Below are 13,881 nucleotides of genomic sequence, written 5' to 3'. Positions count from 1 at the left end.
CTGCATCAAAGGTGCAGTGCTCTGTCCGCTTAGTCTGGTGTGCCCCAGTACCCAGGATTCTGCATCTTAATAATCAACTCCTAAGAGACATTTAACAGACATGAAACAAATGCTTGAAGGCCTTCCTATCTTGATTCACACAGATTTAGCCTGTCCTTAAGTAGCTGTGATTTCTATTAAATATTGCACATGCAGAGAAGGAATCGCTGCCAGGACGGTTGTCCCTTGAGCCAGTGACCACATGGTCCTTTCAGGGAGTGGTGGAGCTGGGCCAGGCAGTGCTAGGGGACGTGTTGTTTGCATGACACACTTATACCTGTTTTTGAAGAGGAAACCGTGCCCAGAGTAACTTGGCTTATGGCCCTGGAGAAGCCAGAATCTCCAGATAACAGGAACTGGAGCTGGCCCATCTCCTTTTGTAGCAGTGCAAAGGATCTCTCCATCTGAAAAGAAACTTGCTTTGGTGGTAGAAACTTTCAGAAAATTCCTTTCCTAATGCTGGAATGTCATGCATCTTACAGGACCTTAGACAAATGCAAAAGAAATGCTGTACCTGAGCTCCCCTTGCCTTTTGTACTGCCTCACCTCTTCTCTTACCTGAAAAACAGAAGAGCAGAAGCAGGAGGAATCTTGGCTCCATGCCTGTCTTGGAGCCAAGAAAAAGGGCAACACTGAAGGCAGATCAGAGGATTAGTAGATGTCTTCTCTCTGTACCCTCCTATCCCACACTGGTACTGCTGGAGGAAGTGGCTGAGCTTAGCGGCTTACCACTTGGCTTGGCACAGAAATCCTTCACTGCTGTTCTACAACCACATTCATACTTAAATAATCAAATTGTCCATATCAACAGAGCTTGGCCAGTTCCGAAGACACAGATACATTAGGCAGAATTCAAGGAGAAGCTGTTTTCTTCTCCCCTTGCATCAACAGAAGCCACACTTCACCATCTTGCTACGCTTTCAGTGTTGTCCCTGAAGGACCTCTTGATGCTCCCACTAGCAACATCATTAAGATCAGCCAGCCCTTGGCTTCAGAAAAATGGAGAAATGTTTCCGTTTTTAGAGGCACATAAACTTCCACGTGGCTGATTCTGAACCTGGATGCTTTGCAGGCCTGGGTTCAACCACAGTGGAGGTGAGGGAAGGAGAAAGACATGGGATGGTGCAATGCCACATCCATGTATTTGTGCACCCGCTGGGCAGAGCTAACAGAGGGAATGGGGAAAGGCTTCTGTAGCTTTTCCCCTCCTTTCCCTTGGCCTCCCCAAGGAACTCTGCCTCCTGGAAATCAGGACAAAGCCAGGTCTCCTCAAGGTGAGCAAAGCCACCTGTGGAAATCTCCAGTTCAATCATCAAGCCACAATGTGTGCATCATAGCCACAACCAAAGTCTCCCCTTAGCGATGGCTGTCACAGCTCTGGGATGGACTCACTTATGGCTCTTCCACAGCTGGCTCTACCTCAAATAGCTGCTTTGGGAAGCACAAGCAGTGGCAGGTCTTATTTGTCTTGACTCCGTGCTTTGTTGGCCTTACTCTCGTTCTAGCTGTTGTGAGGATGCTGGAGAACGACTGTCCTTCCACTCTGCTCTGCAGACACCTTGTGCTTGCCATGCTGGGAAGCACGCCCCTAGGCAGTGGGGCTTGGCAGATTCCCTTCTGCCTCCCCTTGAAATCCCTGTGCCCTTCTCTGCCCTTCAAGGCAGTGACAGTAAAGAAGTATAATGGCAGTAAATTCCTCTGCCTCACCACTGCCAGCAGATGTGCTCACAGTGGTCTCCCCTGGGCCGGTACCTAGCTGCCTCGCTCCATCAGAGCAGTGCACAAAGACTGTAGTGACACCCTTGCTGCAAATAATTTCCAATTATATGAATAAGCAGCTTATTAACAGTACATTCTGGCTAATCATTTTGTGCTAGATATCTTCGCATTGTCTTGTCCCCAAATCCCTCTCTCATCAGGCACTTGATGCTCAATAACAAGAAGGGGGAATGCACTCATTCTCTTATGAACAAATCCCAAGAGTCTGCAATTAGTTCAGTTTCTGCAACTGGTTGCCTACAAACTGAGCCAAGAACTGTGCTGCATTGCAATGCCTCATCCTTTCCCATAGCATCTGCATTTGCCATGTCCACTGGAGGTCCTCTCTTGGAGGAGAGAAGCTCTTTGGGGTAGGACAGGTCATGAAGAGATGTCTGTCCAGGACCTAGCATGTTGGTCACTAAGGAGCAGCAAGGAAGTAATGAAGTTGGTCCTTTTGCTGCATCTCTGACAGAGGATCAATATGGCTTTTAATTATAGTATCACAGAAAATAAGATGAATGTTATCTCAGGAGGTCACTTAATCTAGCCCAGTGAGACACAGTAGGATCAGCTCTTTCGATGTAATTTCTAAAGATCTCTGTTTAACTAGTTTGGGTTGCAGCATTCTCCCGGTGACCTATTCCAGCGCTCCACCATCCTTATTTGAAAGCTTCTGCTAACATCTGACTCTCCCTGCTATTTAAGCCTCGCTCCCTTTTGTATCCACTGCGAACTGGGAGAACAGATTATTCCCTTTCTCTTGCTTTGTATGCAATGACGCCTGCCATGCCTCCCCTCAGTCTTTTCACTCCAGACTAACCATCCCCAAGTCTTTTAATTTTCCCTCCTAGGTTGTGTTTCTGACAGCTTGGATCACCCCCCCCCCCCCCCCTTCTCTGAACTCTCTCATCAATCCACCTCTTTTCTGCCTATCTACTTGGAGTCCCCAAAGCCCCCTGAAATTTCTTTTGAGCTTTTCATCCAATCAAGGATGAAACCATACGCTTCTCTTCTCTGTTGCCTTCCATAGAAATTCTTGCTTCTCATTGATTTACTCTCATTGCCGTGAAACCCACAGAAACCTTTTTGGATTAGACGCTTCTCAAAATGTCAGTGGCCTTACAGAGACTTCCCTGCTTTAGGTTTACCTGCCCCATACGTTGGCCCTTGCTGAGCACTACAGGAAAACCTGGCAGAGGGGTCCCTGTCGCAGGAGCAGCTCCATGCGGTTGCAGAGCCCGGGCGGCGGCGGGGTGCTGCCGCGGAGCTGTGTGCGAAGGGAAGGGCTGGTTTTGGGGTGCGAGGCCGCTAGAGGGCAGAGGAAGATCAGGAATGGGGTGCCGGGCCAGGGGATGGGGTCTGCGGGGGAGGCTTCGGCAGTCAAGTCCCGTCTCCGCTTGCAAGCAGCCAGATAGCTGCCTGGAGCTCAGCACCAAGATGAATGCTGGCCTTCGCAGTGCCTTCTCGATATTCCCCATGTTTTGCAATGAAAATGAAATGCTCCGCTCAGCTAGTGGACTGCGCAGTGCCCAAAGCCCACGGTGTCACGCTGCTGGCTGTAGGCAGGTGCCCAGGCATGGCAGTTTGTCTGTCACTCCTCTGTTTCCCCTGGCTCCGGGAGGCAAGTGGCCATGTGAGCCCGTCTTCAGTGTGCTGCCAAGTTTTTAGAGAAGCTGTATATCCTTGCCTCACCCTGTGGTGTGCCTTAAGAGAGATCTTGAACACACGGAAAGACCCTTCTTCCCAAAATTGTAAGCAGGCTGCAGTCCTTATCCACCAGATGATGGAGCCTGCCAGGCCCTCCCTGGGAGCATTGCCACCGGTTGCTTCTTCAGCAGAGCAACACAAACCAGTCCTTCACCCTCATCCAGGCCTGATGCTCCGCAGGGATGCGAGGCAGTGAGGAATTGATGCTAAATAATCCTGAGAAAGGGGGATGCTGGGATAAGGGAGAAGGTGGGGGCTTGTCTTAGAACAAGGTGGTAGAAGAGGGCTCAGAGAAATGGTAGCTTCAGTGAGCAGTGAGGGCAGGAGCATGGCTGGGGGGGAGGCAGGCAGAGCCGGGGCTGGAGGTACTGGCCGTGTGCGTGCAGGGACTGCTGGGCACGCGGGACAGGCACTCTGTAAGCAGGACATGGGCCATGGGCTCGGCTCGGCTCTAAAGGAGAAGAGGCCCCACAGCAGCAGCTTAGTGAGAGGCCTGGTGTTTGGTCTGTTCCACATCAATGGGGCGTCCAGCTGTGGCTGAGGATGAAAGCAAGCGAGAGAGAGAGGATTAAAGGCTCCCAGGGTCTCCTCTAACCCGCCTAAGACTCGCCGAGAGGGCAGTGTGCGGCTTCAGGAAGGCTTCTTCATATGGAAAATATTATGTGAGGGAGAAAAAGAGAAGGGGGAAGGGAAGAGGGAGAGAGGGAGACTTCTGTCCAGAGAGTGCTGGGGGAAGACTGATCACAAAAAGCATTTCGGAGGCTCAGACCCAGCCCAAGGAGAAAGTGCTGAGTTCTGCCATACCCGAGAGTGCGGTGGGGCACAGGTGTGATGAGTTTGGGAGGCCTGCAGACAGGACAGAGCGCAAGGTCCAAATGTGCTAAGAGCACATAGCAGCAGAAAAATAAAGGGATGAAAGAAGAGGGGAAGTGGAGAAGGGGAAAGAGGAGGCTGGCAAAGGGAGGAGAAGGGAGAGAAATGGAGGGGGAGGTGGTGAAAGGCAGAATGAGGGACATGGAGGAAAGCGAGAGGTGGTGAAAGGCTGGCTGTCTGCTCCATTGTGTTATTAACCAGGTCGCCAGGTGGAAGCGCCCCGCATGCAGCCCTCCTGGCCCGTTTCCTACCCCTGCCAAACTTCTCCCAGGAATGCTTGTGATGGGGAACAAATTGCTAACAGAAGTGAGACATTTTGCATTGAATGCAAGCAAGTTTCCAGTGAAAGGTTTCCTGTCAGCGGGTTGGGACTGGAGGGTGTGGAGCCTTTCTGCCTGCTCTGGCAGAATAATCCTGCGAGTTAACACGAAGCATTGGTTATAGCGCAGGATAAAGGACCTGAGGCTGGGCTTTCCTGCCTTCTGTTTTGGCTGCCACCGTTTGGCTGCTTTCATTCACCGTTATTTTCTGCTTCACCCGCGTGTGGCATTCTCGGTCTCATTAGCCCTTCCTCCGCTTCCCCTACCACCCCCCACTGGTGAGATCTCCCGAGTATTCACAGGCTTCCACTCTACTTTCCTCCTTGATTTATACTGTTGAACTGAATGACCTTCCTTGACCTCATTTTCATGACAGTGTGAGCACACACATCAGCACTCAGTGAATGGCAAAAATAGTCCCCCCTTTGCACTCCTGCCCTCTGAGCTGCAAGGACGCTACCTCTCCTGTTTACATGTGGGGTAGGTTTGGTGCGTGCTCACACGCTGCAGATCGGTGCCCCATCATCTGGATCTGCAGCACTCCCTTGCACAGTAGTGTCCACAGACGTGGAAGGTGCTGGCTGAAAAATGCTGATCTGTGTGTCTTTGCACATAAGGACAGTGTTTAGCTGAGCTGGTGTGCATGCACAAGCAGCTTGCAGGAAAATACTCCTGTGTATTTCACACTCTCTACAGACGTGCAGAACTTTCCCTCCTCTATCACCTTTGCTTCAAGGGAGCCCATGGACAGGCCTGTCCCTGTGAGAAATGCACACCAATACTGTCTCTCCTTTCTATCTAGGTTGCTGTGTTCTTGGTCATCGTTGCAGTAGCTGAAAACTTGCTAGATGGGCCAGACAAGCCAAAACACAGACCTGGGAGATGTGCATTGAGTCCCTGGTATGGACACACTTGCAAGGTGAGGGAATTTCTATTACCACAAATATCCCGGCGCCCTGTGACTCCTGATGGAGTAAGTGGATTTTAACGGTAGAGAGAAGAGATCGCTTCTCCCTCCTCCCTAGAAAACACACAGCTGAGTCTCTGCTCCTGGTTCTCAGGAATTTCAGACAGAAGTCTGAAGTTCTTAAGTGTAAGAGGAGCAGCCAGCCCAAAGGTGCTGCTGGGTTTTGGAACAGCAAGTCAGCTATGATCCTGTTTGCCATACTCCACCTGTACCCCACCCAGACTCCACTCTGACATCCCAAAGCTGAGTGTCTTCCACACTCTTTCTAAATAGTTGGCAAAGCAGCTTTGCCCCCTTCCCTAGCCCAGCGGTACATAAATCCCTTTGTCCCCTAGTCTGGAAATCTGCCTTCCTGTCCCTCCCTTCCCTGCCTTCCTGGGAAGTCAGTGTGGATATGGTGCTGCCGGCTTGCCTGTCTGAGCTGCTTAGTTAAGAATAATAAACAAACTCCTAAATGGAAGGATATTCTTTAAACCTGCCTTGTGCTGCCTGCCAGGGAATGCAGGCAGCAAAGCCCACCTCCTGTCCCCCTCCAGCCCTAGCTCCAGGCTCTCCTGAAACCTGATCTCCTTTGCTGTGGAGCTGCACCATGGCCTCTGCGTGCACCTTCCCCCCTGACCCTGTCTGGATTCTCCTGTCCTTTTCCTGACACGCACCCAACAAGCACATGCTCCTCGCTCAGACACGCACATACCACAGAGGGGCACACAGTGACACTGCCACATCCGGGCTCGTGGAGAGGTGTGCTATCCCCACCGCACAGATGGGCACATAGCAGATTCACACACATGTCCGTGCCCGCCCCTTCACACAGCTATACACAAACACACTGTGAAAAGTGATCCAAACGCCCACTGTGCCAACTAGAGGCTGCTCACCCCTTTGGGAAATCCACCTAGGCAGTGTATGCAGATCGGAGGGAGAAATGCTCCAAGAAGTTCACAGGCACATGGAAGTAGGGCCCACGCAGCCCCAGACATGAAAAGCAGCGTGGCATCAGATCTGCAAAGTGGCAACCTCGTATCACAGCGTGACAGCAGAGCATACTCAATAGCAGGCTCAGTGATAAACCCAGCCAGCATGCGTCCTGATTTCTCACACTCACCTCCTTTTGCAGAGGTGTCCATCCATCTCTCTCACTATTTTTCTTGCTTTCCTTTCATATATGTGCACTCTCCCTTCACTCACACGTCCCAGCTTTCCTATATATACCTGCTGGTCCATTCTCCCATTCGCTGGAGGTTTACCTCTCATACAAGGAAGGATATGCTACACACACCACTCTTACTTGTGCTTGAAATGCAGACCTTCCTGTGCACATCTGGTTTGCTTTCATACACTCTGCTCTTTGCAGCTTCTCTGACACAGATATGTCTTTCCCTGTCTCTCCATGTTGCTCATGCACCTTTTTATATAGGCACACAGGCATCTTCTCCTGCTTGTTCCCCCCCTTCCAGCTCACACAGCTTCCCAGCTTTCCTTCGCTGTGGCCCATTTTCCTCATGTCAGCATTCACAGCTAGCAGGAAGAGGATGTCAGTTAGAGGCTAAGCAGTCCCTGGGACCCTCTGGCCCTGCCACACTTTTCAACCCACTTCTCATTTTTCTTCTTCTCTTGTTGTAATTTATTGTTTTCGGCTCTCTTCTTCCTCAGTGCCTGCTAAAGGGAACTCGTCTCCTTGCCTCCTCTTCTCTCTGTTTTCATCTTAAGAGAAAGGGAAAAACCCATTTTGCTCTTTCCCCAGCTCCAATTCCCCTTCCACCTCCACACCCTCCCACCCCCCTTCCCAGCCCTGAAACCTTTTCCTGATAGTGTTGCTGTAACTGTTCAATTAAACGAGCAATTACAAAATCAATCAAACCGAAACGTGTGCTGTGCGCTGAGGGGGGACCGACTGCAGAGTGGGGACGTCGCCTGAGCCTGTCCCAGCCTGAAGGCAGCTCAGCTCACAGCTCAGCTGAAATTGTCTCGTTTGATGGTGAGATGTTGCTCTGAGGACAGGTGCTCTGCTTCTGTAGGGTCACACTCTGCTGTGTAAAGCCAGCATCACTAGCTTCACACCACCTGCAAATTGCCCCATCTGAGAAAATCCTGGCAACACTGCTAGTATTAACCATGGCCTTTGGTTTGAATTGGCCAGTAAGAGGGTGCCAGTTGGAATAGGTCATTGGGGATGTTCAGATGAGGGTGGTTTCTGCAGCAATAGGAAGGAAGGAAAGTGATGAGGTGAAAATGATAAACTCAAGCATGGCTCTTGTGTTGTAATTTCATGGTTTACACCTGCTGACTACTTCTCCCCCTTTGTGTATATGTTTCTGCTCCTGCTACACACTTAACACATGTCGAATCAGTGTGCCATGGCTCTTTGCCACTCTCTACTGTTTTCTCACCAGGTGACACTCACACTGTCCTACTCGACACTACCTGTGTCTCCTCAGAACTACATCCATGATTTTCACTGCAGGAATTCCCTTTTGACACCTGCAGCCCTCTTGGTGCTGTCATAAGCAAGCAGCTAGACTGTCCCTGACACAAAGGCACAAATCCTTCCAAACTGATGACAAACAAGAAAAGATGAGGTGGAGCACAGGTTGGATTAAGAGGAAAATGTGCAAAACAGATGAGCTTTGGTTCATACGTGGGCAGAATCATGGCAGCTTTCCAGTGGCATAAGGAAGCCAGCTTTAGCATGCGATATTTAAGGAGGAGACCCAGATCCTGCTCTTGGCTACACTAGGGAAACCCCGTCACCATCTCATCCCTTGAAAGGCTGAGGCAAACTGATGAGAATTTGGGACCAGGGAGCTTAATGGAAAAGATGGGGAAGGCTTTCTTGTCATCTTATGAGCAACATCCATGAAAGGAACACCTTCTAAAAAGCCCTTTGCCCTAGTATAATCCATTTGGGCTGCCAGGAGCACACCTTCATCTTGCAGTTGGGTTCTGGTCCTGCTCTTAGAGGAAGACTTCCCTCCAGATTTAAGGGAAGCAGGATTGGAGCTATTTAATGAAGAGCTCTTATCCCAGACTTGACCCTGATTTTGCACAGTCAGAAAAGCAGCATCCCAAAGGCTTATCATTCCTTTAAGAGCAGAAATCTGGCGAGTTTCCTAGGGCAGGAGTCCAGTTTGGCTTTAATTTTTAGTGAGTAATACTTAAAGCCTGGTCACCCGGCAGGTCCTATGGAAACACAGGACTGCGTTGACACACTTCCTAATGCAGCAGGAGGTATGCAAATCGATTTGCAAGGATGCTTTAATGAGGTCCCCCACCTCCATTTTTTTTAGTTTGATCACACCCCAATTTACCAGTTTTATATATATTAAAATATTGAAGATAAGCACCAATACACAATGCTGCTTTACCCCTGTTCCAATGTTCCCTGTTTCTGACAGTGACATTCAGTGCTGTTGCAAAGCTCATCTATTTCCCCACCCACCCAGAAACGACAGAGTGAAGAGGGCTGGAAAGGGAGAAACTTTGGAAGTGGGGGTTAGGTTGATTTTTATGTGCTTGTCTTGCTGGTGCTGCTATCTTGGATTGTACTGATACCACTTAGGGTGTGTTTATTGGGTATGCCAAGGGTGCCTGGAGCCTGTTGCCCTGGTGTTTGTATAAATCTAAATAAATAAGTGGATGTTTCAAAGGACTTTAAAGTCTGTGGCATCAGCCCAGTTGCATGGCCCTCGTGCAGGCAATGCAGGTCTGTCTGTCTGCAAGCGCTATTCAGTTAGGACTATTTTGATCCCCGTCTATGACTTGGGGCACTCCCTGAGGTAGTGCCCTTTGGCTCTCAGTCCTAGAAAGATTTTAGCTTGTGACTTTGAGGATAAGACAGGCAGGTACCTCTCCCTGTCAGCCTTTGGTTAGAAGGACCAGCTGCAGAACCCGAAGGAGATTCCCATTTTTCTTGGTGGGTTTGGGACCCAAGCATCTGGGAGAGGACTCATTTGTGGGAAAGATCTAAAATGCCAAAGAGGGACAGGGAGATACATTATTTTGCAACCCTTTTGTCCAAAAGCTACAAATCTGTCACCCGTGGCTCTGGCTATCCCTTGGCTCTCCCTTCGTGCCGGGTGCATGCAATCGTGTGTGAAAGAGCTTGGCCTGTGCCCCTGCCAGACATACGGCAGGACCATTAGTCAAGCCACATATGGGAAGGAGCAGGTTACAATTTGCTGATTAGGAGGGAGGAAAGCCCAACTGGCTCCTTGGAGGACAAGCCTCCCCGCAGCAAATAAAGGCTACAAAGAGACTGCTGGTGTGTGAGCCCTCTCAGTTGCTCCAGTTTGTTGAGGTGTTTGCTGGGGCTTGATGGAGGTGGATGAATGGACCTGAACACACCCTCACTTGGTTTCTGTCAGGTGGGGAAACTGTTGTCTCCGAGGAATTGACTCCTGATTTATGAAGGGCTCACTCCTGACTTGCAGTAAGATGAATAATAGGGAAATTTGGCCCCTGGTCCCTGCTTAGGGGGATGCATTGCATGCTCTAAGAGATGAACACACAGCTGACACGCTTACAGATCTCACTCTGGCATTTCTGCAGCCCCCAGGCTCCCACTGGCTTTGCTAACACACAGCAGGGCCCGGTCCTGTTGAGGCAGTCCTGGGCGAGGGAAGTGCTGCTGTAGTACAACAGATTGGATCTGCTTTGGTGCAACGCCACGTGCTCGTGGTACTGCAAAATGCCATGCGGGTGGCACTGTGTAAAAGCCTTTGGTCATGTCCAGCTGTCTGTTTGCCATCTATATTTGGTAAAAAAATGATTTGGAATTGTTTGTTTGTGGCTCCTTGGAAACACCCCTTAAGAAATGGCTTCTTTTGTTTGGTTACTTGGGAAAAATATTTTCCCCTCCTTCTTTCGCTATTTTGAAACATTAAAAAAAGCAAAGCTTTAAAGAGCCCAAGAATATCCAGGACGGACTGTCAACAGCAGCCTCTGTATCTTTCCTCATGGCTCAGTGCTTGCCTTGGTCTTCCTCTCTTCCAGACACTCTGCTCCACCTTCTTGTAAATTCTGACAATGAAAACACTATTTAAATGTCCTCGAAGTTTCTCTTTCCATTGAAAAAGGGGATTTATTCTCTTTTTTTTAATCAGAATTAATGTGATTCTAATGTGTTCCTTTTGATCTTCAGGGGATTTTTTTACACTGATGATCCCTAATTTTGAAATGATTTTTTTTTTGTTTTAATTGTTTTAAAAAGCTTTAGTGAAGGGGGAAAAAAAAATCCATCCTACTTCTTTGGCACATCTTTAACCTTTAAGTACCTCCGGAAAAAAAATATTTAAAATATATTATACATTTTTAAACAGGGTGCTTTTGACAGGTCAGTTTCAAACCTCTCTCTCTTTTCTTGCGCTGTGTTGGAATAAGACAATTTTGCAGCTTGGATTTTTTTGACAGTTAAATTGCAATGTAGGCAGAGGGTGGAATAGGGATCCTGTCTCTTTAACTCTCTAACTAGACAAAGACTTTTCCCCTTTGAGAGCTGAGCCCGGGATCAGAACTGTCAGATGATCTCGTAGCACTTGGGAGAGTTTGCAAAGTCATAATTATATCTTTTAACCTGTCTTGCTCTTTGCAAAAGAAAGGTCCTATTATATTGAAATGAGATTATTAGCCATCAAATACTTTCTTTCTTGGGATTCTTCTTCTTTAAAAAAAATTCAAATACCTTAACTACTTTGCAATTGAATTTTTATAAGATTTACTTTTCACTAAATAAATGTTCTGTAGCAGCTATTTTTTAAAGTATTTTTAAAAGGGTGTTTTCAATATGCAGATGCAAAAAAAATCAGACTAAATGTCTGAAGTGTCACCTGTATAATTAAAGGAAGGTAAAGTTTCAGAGCTCGGTTGGGTTTTTTTCCCTGGCTTAGCTGGTGAGCTTCACTATTCAAAAACCCTGCTTCTTTTCCTGATTTCATTGCCAGAAATATTTTTTTTCCTGAAACCCAATCATTTTCAACCTTCCATTTTCTCTCGGTTTTTTCTGTGTCTTTTCTTCTTCCCCAAACATGAAAAAAATGAAAATGAAACCCCAAATAACTGGAGAGGGTTTTTTGGCTTTTTTTTTTTTTAAACCCACACAATTAAAATCACTGCACTGCTGTGTCAGTATGTGCTTTAACAAAAGGTGATGACTGCATTAAAGCAATCAGGGTAACACCAAAAACCTAAGTAAAATATGATATCAAATTCAAGTAAGGGCTTCTTTAAACTAGCTCATCAGAATACCAGTTGGCAAAATAGTTACACCCAGGCCTAATTTGAAACTTGAAATTAGTTCCGGGTTACAGAAACAATAAATATGTAGCACATGTTTAAATATCTAGCTGAATAAGGACTGAAATGAATATAAAATAGTTGAAATCCATGAACAATCCGGGCCCGATCCAAAGACCTCTGAGGTCACTGGAGGATCCTTCCACCTGCTACGATAGCTTTGGCTCAAGCACCCCTTTGTTGGAAGTGATTGGTCACTTTAATTGAATGATTAAGTGCTGTCATTTATAGCTCTATAATTCAGATTGTGTCAGCCTTTCCATTATAAACTCTCTTTCTTTTCAAGGGTGGGTTATGTCTTGGCCATAAAAATTCATTCTGAGATTAAATTCAGCATGTTCCAATCTAACAAAGGAATCATTCCTTGTGCAGACAAAACTCCCCATTAAACTCACAGGATGCCAGGAGGTCACAACTGGCTTACATTTTTTTAAGGGATTAGATACATTTAAATTTTTAAAAATGCTCTGTAGAGTACACAGGGCCCAATCCTGCAGCACTCTCAATCATGGGAGTCACTTTACCAGTGTGAGTAGTTTAAGAGAATGGGGACTATTGCCATAAGTAAAGTTGCTCATATGCGTATGTGTTTGCTGATACCATAGTCTGGTATATGTTTGGTGCACACCTTCAGGAAGGTCCTCAGTTGCATGCTGTCATAATGCACAGATATTTTCTGTTGACTATATACTTCTTTTTTTTAATTCCAAAGACTAAGAATAAAGGCTATTATTTAATACACATTTCCTTAACCTCTCAAAAAGATGTCTCAGTCATAATGCAAACCAGGAGACTGACAGATCAAAAGCACCTCCGTGATGTTAAATCAGGCCCTGGTTCTGAATGAGACCCACCTGGGGAAACTTTCCTCAGGAAGAATCTCAGGACAGGGGAGTTAGGAAATTCATTGAGCTGCACTTTATATAAACCTAAGCACCTGCTGAATGTTAAGCACATGTTCTCTGTATCTCTAGAACTCCCCCATGCTCCTGTTGCTTTAGTATTGAAACACCTCCCTGTCTTACCTGTTTTTAATACTCACAAGCCTATTACAAACTAAAGTTCCCCCCCCCGGTTTACAGGACAGACCCAGTGCCTTTAAGGAAACTACCTGACACTCTATCAGCAGGCGTTCTCTGTCTGTCCAACTTTCGGTTCCCGTTTTCATGCTAAAGCTGCAACACCAGCTACCTCTAAGTTCAAGGTAGGAGCAAATGTCTAGTTTGACTTCTGCATTTGCACCCTTATATTTCTTTTCCATCTGGATGACAAGAGGAAAGAGTGGCAGATATTCATCTAGTACCTCAATAAACTACCTTTAATTGTCCATGTGTGCTAGAGCGCCAGGCAGGTAAAACTAGAGAGCCAATTCAACCTGTGTAAATTGGCAATGTCCCCTTGACTCACTGGAGCAGCTCCAGTTTAAACCACTGAGGATCTGACTTGGAATTTCAAGGCTTTTCAGTCACCATCATAAATATCTCTTCTTTTTCTTGGCAATGCAATTATCTATAGAGTAGTTCCAAAAAATTAAAATAAGTTGTTGGCAGATGTGTCTATTAGTTTGAGCTGGAGATTTTTGGCTCTTTCTGAGATTTGAGCTCAGACACAGGGTAGCATGGAGGCTTCTAATGTCCACAGTAGCTTTACCTTTGGCTGTGCAGTCAGCTGAGCTATCCCTAGAGGAAGGTGCTTTGTTTCCCTGGGTTGATTGTAGAGAGACTTAAATGAGAGAACCTGAAAGTATATAATAAGAGGAATTCAAAAGCTACCCCTTGTCTCACTGACAAGCAACCCTGGTGAGTCTGTAAGAAGTCCACTGAAGTCAGTACCTTTGTTCCAGCTTTTGACAGAGATGGTGTGTGGCATATGGAATGTAAGCAGTAGATGATGTCTCATTTTGCGTATTTGAAACATGGAAAA

Source organism: Ciconia boyciana, chromosome 23 (assembly GCF_034638445.1).
Source record: "Ciconia boyciana chromosome 23, ASM3463844v1, whole genome shotgun sequence".
NCBI classification, from domain to species: Eukaryota; Metazoa; Chordata; class Aves; order Ciconiiformes; family Ciconiidae; genus Ciconia; species Ciconia boyciana.
This window is presented reverse-complemented; position numbering follows the sequence as displayed.